Consider the following 6,000-nt stretch of genomic DNA (forward strand, 5'->3'; position numbering starts at 1 on the left):
GGGAAATGGGTTGATACTTCCCAAACTCACCACACAAAGGCCCCTTATGGCAAATCATAACGGTGACCTTCATAACATTGGCCTGGGCTGGATTTGAACCCGGTCTCAGAGAGCAATGGTGAAAGACGCACTCCACCATCCACTGCCAACACAACAACAATTTGCATTTAACATAGTAACAACACCTCACTGCGATTCACAGGAGCGATTATCAGATACAATTTAACACCGAGTCACATAGAATCATAGAATCATAGAAAGGTTACAGCACGGAAGGAGGCCATTCGGCCCATCGAGTCCGTGCCGGCTCTATGCAAGAGCAATCCAGCTAGTCCCACTCCCCCGCCATGTCCCCGTAGCCCTGCAAATTTTTTCCTTTCAAGTACTTATCCAGTTCCCTTTTGAAGGCCATGATTGAATCTGCCTCCACCACCATCCCCCCCAGGCAGTGCATTCCAGATCCTAACCACTCGCTGTGTAAAAAAGTTTTTCCTCATGTCACCTTTGGTTCTTTTGCCAATCACCTTAAATCTGTGTCCTCTGGTTCTTGACCCTTCTGCCAATGGGAACAGTTTCTCTCTATATACTCTGTCTAGACCCTTCATGATTTTGAATACCTCCATCAAATCTCCTCTCAACCTTCTCTGTTCCAAGGAGAACAAGCCCAGCTTCTCCAGTCTATCCAAGTAACTAAAGTCCCTCATCCCTGGAATCATTCTAGTAAATTCTGCACTGTCTCTAAGGCCTTCACATCTTTCCTAAAGTGGAGTGCCCAGAACTGGACACAATACTCCAGTTGTGGCCAACCCAGTGTTTTGTAAAGGTTCATCATGATTTCCTTGCTTTTGTACTCTATGCCTCTATTTATAAAGCCCAGGATCCCATATACTTTTTTAACCGCTTTCTCAACCTGCCCTGCCACCTTCAACAATTTGTGTACGTATACCCCCAGATCTCTCTGTTCCTGTACCGCTTTTAGAATTGTGCCCTCTAGTTTATATTGCCTCTCCTCATTCTTCCTACTGAAATGTATCACCTCGCATTTTTCTGCTTTAAATTTCATCTGCCATGTCACATAAGGAGATATCAGGATAGGTGACCAAAAGCTTGGTCAAAGAGATAGGTTTTAAGGGGCGTCTTGAAGGAGGAGAGAGGAGTAGAGAGGCGGAGAGGATTAGGGTGGGAATTCTAGAGCTCACTCACTGCTCAAACAAAAATATTAATTAAAAAAGAATTCAAATAAACAGAGCAAAATGAAGGGCTGTTCATTGTGATAACCTTGCAGATGTTCCATAGCACTGACAATATCCTATAAGAGAAATATTTAAATGAACCCCTTAACTTTGCTGCAGTTTTCAGCAGATAACAAACAGGAGCTGTTTCATTCCCACTCCCAAACCCCAAGTGTCAATGAGGCCAATTTTAGCCCCACCACAACACCCCAGCTAAGAGCAGCTAACTCAGCGCAGACCAGGGATTGAACCTGACTCCTCCATGGTCTGTATAGATCAGTACCACACCTTGTGGCACATTCAACCACAAAGAAGAGTTAACCACTTCAGGAACGTAGGAACGGGAGTAGGCCATTCAGCCCCTCGAGCCTGTTCCGCCATTCAATGAGATCATGGCTGACCTGTGACCTAACTCCATATACCCGCCTTAGCCCCATATCCCTTAATACCTTTGGTTAACAAAAATCTATCAATCTCAGATTTAAAATTAACAATTAAGCTAGCATCGTTTGTGGAAGAGAGTTCCAAACTTCTACCACCCTTTGTGTGTAGAAGTGTTTCCTAACTTCACTCCTGAAAGTCCTGGCTCTAATTTTTAGGCTATGTTGCCTAGTCCTAGACTCTCCAACCAGCAGAAATAGTTTCTCTCTATCCACCCTATCAGATCCCCTTAATATCAGTTCCCCTTAATATCTTGGGGAGAGAGTGGGAACATGGTATTGAGATAGAGGATCAGCCATGATCATATTGAATGGCGGAGCAGGCTCGAAGGGCCGAATGGCCTACTCCTGCTCCTATTTTCTATGTTTCTAACTTTGATCAACTCACCCCTTAATCTTCTAAATTCCAGGGGATACAACCCTAGTTTGTGTAATCTCGCCTCGTAATTAACCTTAGGAGTCCAGTTTGGATTCTAGTAAATTTACACTGCAGTCCCTCCAAGGCCAATATATCCTTCCTAAGGTGTGGTGCCCAGAATGGAACACAGTGCTCCAGGTGCGGTCTAACCAGGGCTTTGTATAGCTGTAGCGTAACTTCTACCCCCTTGTATTCTAGTCCTCTAGATATAAAGGCCAGCATTCCATTAGCCTTTTTGATTATTTTCTGTTCCTGTCCATGACATTTTGATGATCTATGTACATGGACCCCCTAAGTCTCTTTGGACCTCCACTGTTGCGAGCTTTTCACCATTTAGAAAGTACCCTGATCTATGCTTATTAGATAGACTCGACGAATATAATTGCTTAAGGCGCTATTTTGAGGCAATTATTTTGACTGTGTTAAGAATAGCCCACAAAGGAATTTCTGTTCCGGTAGAGGCACTCTTCTGGAGTTGGAGCTGAGGAACATTGTTGAGACGGAACATGGGGGACTTCACTTTGCATCTAGACCGTGCTGTATCTGTGTTGCGTGGACCAATTAACGGGGAAAATGGAGAGTGGCGGGGGCGGGTGTTGGGGAAGGGGGTAGGCTTCCGTCTTCACCGATTGGTTGGTGGTCTGGCGGAACGGATCGCCGCGCCCGTTACAGAACCCGTCTGGTTTTCATTCTCTTGGAATCAGCGGAATGAAAATTAGGCGGATCCCGCATCAGCGGGCGATCCGTTCCGTCAGATCAACACCCAGGTGGAGAAGCTGGAAATGGGCCCCCAGGGAGTTCCATTCTCCAGCACTAACCTCTTGAGGAGAGACAAAAACAACGTGACGTGTATTGCTTGTTATGTAATGTCGGGTTGAAAGGTTGTAAACAATTTTACAACACCAAGTTATAGTCCAGCAATTTTATTTTAAATTCACAAGCTTTCGGAGGCTTCCTCCTTCATCAGGTGAACGATGTGAAAATTGGTGTGAAATGTGAAAGGTGGCAGTCGTGGCTCAGGGGCTAGCATTCTCGCCCCTGAGTCAGGCGATTCTGGGTTCACAGTCCCCACTCCAGAGACTTGAGCACAAAATCTAGGCTGACACTCCCGACGCCAGTATCGAGGGAGTGCTGCACTGTCGGAGGTGCTGTCCTTTGGTTGAGACGTTAAACCGAGGCCCCGTCTGCCCTCTAGGTGGATGTTAACGAACCCATGGTGCTATTTCGAAGAACAGCAGGGGAGTTCTCCCCGGTGTCTTTGCCAATATTTATCAGTCAACCAACATCATTAAATAAACAGATTATCTGGTCATTACCACAATGCTGTTTGTGGGATCTTGCTGTGCGCAAACTGGCTGCCGTGTTTCCTACATTACAACAGTGACCACACTTCAAAAGTACTTCATTGGTTGTGAAGCGCTTTGGGACGTCCTGATGTAGTGAAAGGCGCTATATAAATGCAAGTTCTTTGTTTCTCTCTATTAATATGCAGCGCACACAGTAGTAACTCTACGAGTAAGGTTGGCAGGGTCTCATGCTGCAGCCAAGACCTCACGGGCAGCCAGCACAGATCGGAAGACCGAGGGCGCACTGGCTGTGTGCGAGGTCCTGCCAGTGCGGCAGGGCCTCACGTAATTTACCCTCTGGTTTGCTGGTGTTGATCTGAGGCTCCTCTGTTAATTTACTCGGATAGGCCGGTGTGTAACTGAGCCACACAGAACAGACGGTCCCAATTTCAATTCTTAGATTGTGCCGATTTGGGCAATCTCTTGCCAGTACAGCAGGTGGGAATACAACTGGCCGCAGTGCTCCTGGATTACCGAGGGGCAAAATTAACCTCTTCCCGCTCAATGTCCAGGTAGCTCATGCTGGTGTATGGGTGTGTATGCACCTCCAGCCCTACAACCCTCTGAGATTTCTGCGATCCCAATTCTGGCCTCTTGCGCATCCCCGATTTTACTCGCTCCACCACTGGCGGCCTTCAGCTGCCTAGGCCCTAAGCTTTGGAATTCCCTCCCTAAACCTCTCCGCCTCTCCACCTCTCTCTCCTCCTTTAATACACTCCTTAAAACCTACCTCTTTGTCCAAGCTTTTGGTCACTTGTCCTAATATCTCCTTCCATGGCTCGGTGTCAAATATTGTTTGATAATCGCTTGTGTGAAGCGCCTTGGGATATTTTACTATGTTAAAGGCGCTATATAAATGCAAATTGTTGTGTGCGTGTGTGCATGCGTGTCGTGCACGCGCGCGTGCGTGTGCACAGGAGCAGGTGTCCCCACAATATTTATTGTCTCGGCTCACAGAGGGAGAATGACCACTTGGACAAGTATCACAGGGACATGGGGTGTCTGTGGCACTGAAGCCCAGATAGAGAGTCAGTTCCTGCTGAACAGGAGTGGAGACAATTAGAGGGGTCAGGAAGCGAAATGGTGCCCTTTTGAGCATTACTGAGTTCTGTAGCCAAGGCGATGGGTGAAATGTTAGAGCTGGACAATATACCAGGAGCATCTTTTGTTTCTTAACCTGTTCCATTACCACCTTCCTCGCCTTGCACCATCATCCCTGCCCTCTACCCTATCAGAGTCCTTCCCTTTTGTTCTTTCCTCCCCTCCTCACCCTCCCTGCCTTTCCCTGGCTCTGTACCTGCCTAAAAACTTTAACTCTTTTTAACATTATTCAGTTCTGACGAAAGGTCTTCCACCTGAAACTTTCACTCTGTTTCTTTCTCCACAGATGCTGCCTGACCTGCTGAGCTTTTCCAGCATTTTCTGTTTTTTATTTCAGATTTTCAGCATCCACTGTACTTTGCTTTTGCATCAGTGTAAAATGTCCTTAAAGTATCTCAAAGTTCCCAATCATTTTCAACACAGCATTCCCAACACCATTGGTGTGGTGAACATGACATCACAAAATGACACAGACTGTTTCAATTAAGATTATTTCCTTAGCAACAATTTCCTCTCACATTCTGTTCATATGTCAATTGGTTTTGGCCCTGGCAGAAACAGCAAAGAGACAAATTCCTCAGAGCAGCAGTGTTGCTGGAAGAGTTTCCTTTGTGTGTATGAGAGTGATGGGGTGTGCATGTGTGCAAGGGAAAGTGATAATGTGTGTATGTGTGAATCAGTGATTGTGTGCATGTGTGTGAATGTGTGAGTGTGAGAGAGAGATTGTGCTTTGGGTGTTTGAGTGCATATTTGTGAAAGTGAGTGATTATGTGTGTGTATGAGTGCATGTGAGAGAAACTATGTGAGTGTGTGAGAGAGTCAGTGTGTAGTGTGTGTCTATGAGTGTGTGTGTGTCTATGAGTGTGTGTGTGTATGTGTGTAAGTGTATGTGTGTGTGTGAGAGCGAGTGTGTGTGTGAGTGTGTGAGAGTGAGTGTGTGTGTGTGTGCATGTGAGAGAGTGTGTGACATGAAGAAAGGCCCGTTTACTCTACAAAGAACATACTAATATTGAACAGTCAATAAAGTTTTATTTACCCTGAAATGCTGCTTGTTCTACACTTTGAGTTGCTTCCACATTGCAGGCCGAGGGGTGCTGGTGGATAGAACGTTCTCCATGGTTTCTGGCTGCTGTATTCTGTGAGAAGCTGCGTTTTCTGCATGCGTCCTAGACTTCCTGTTAAGGCTGGATGAGAAACAGATTGCTGAGCAGTTTCCTGCTTGCTAACAGCTTCTCTCTCCTCCTTAACCTTCATAACAGTATGTGCCCACATAATAATAGTCACTGCCCTTCAAAGGCGACTCACAGTGCGAACTGCTTTGAAACATTTTAAAGGTGAATAAGTGATTATTGATGAGAAGCCCTTCAGGACTGAGGGACTGCAAACAATCCCTTTCTGTCAGAATTTCTCCAATGCTAATTAAATTCCAAATATTACAGAGTAATCATCACAGCAAACCACCT

At 45.9% G+C, this 6,000-nt stretch overlaps 1 protein-coding gene across 2 annotated transcripts in view; it reads right to left on the reverse strand.

Moving 5' to 3' along the window:
- Positions 1-5,722, reverse strand: part of LOC137299609 (tyrosine-protein kinase JAK2-like) — a 78,111-nt gene extending 72,389 nt beyond the window's left edge. For both annotated transcript variants that reach the window (XM_067968482.1, XM_067968480.1), the window contains exon 1: positions 5,574-5,722. The gene's annotated coding sequence lies outside the window, so the exon portion shown is untranslated. The remainder of the gene's footprint in view (positions 1-5,573) is intronic.
- Between the last annotated feature and the right edge of the window lie 278 nt (positions 5,723-6,000).

Source organism: Heptranchias perlo, chromosome 29 (assembly GCF_035084215.1).
Source record: "Heptranchias perlo isolate sHepPer1 chromosome 29, sHepPer1.hap1, whole genome shotgun sequence".
Lineage (NCBI taxonomy): Eukaryota > Metazoa > Chordata > Chondrichthyes > Hexanchiformes > Hexanchidae > Heptranchias > Heptranchias perlo.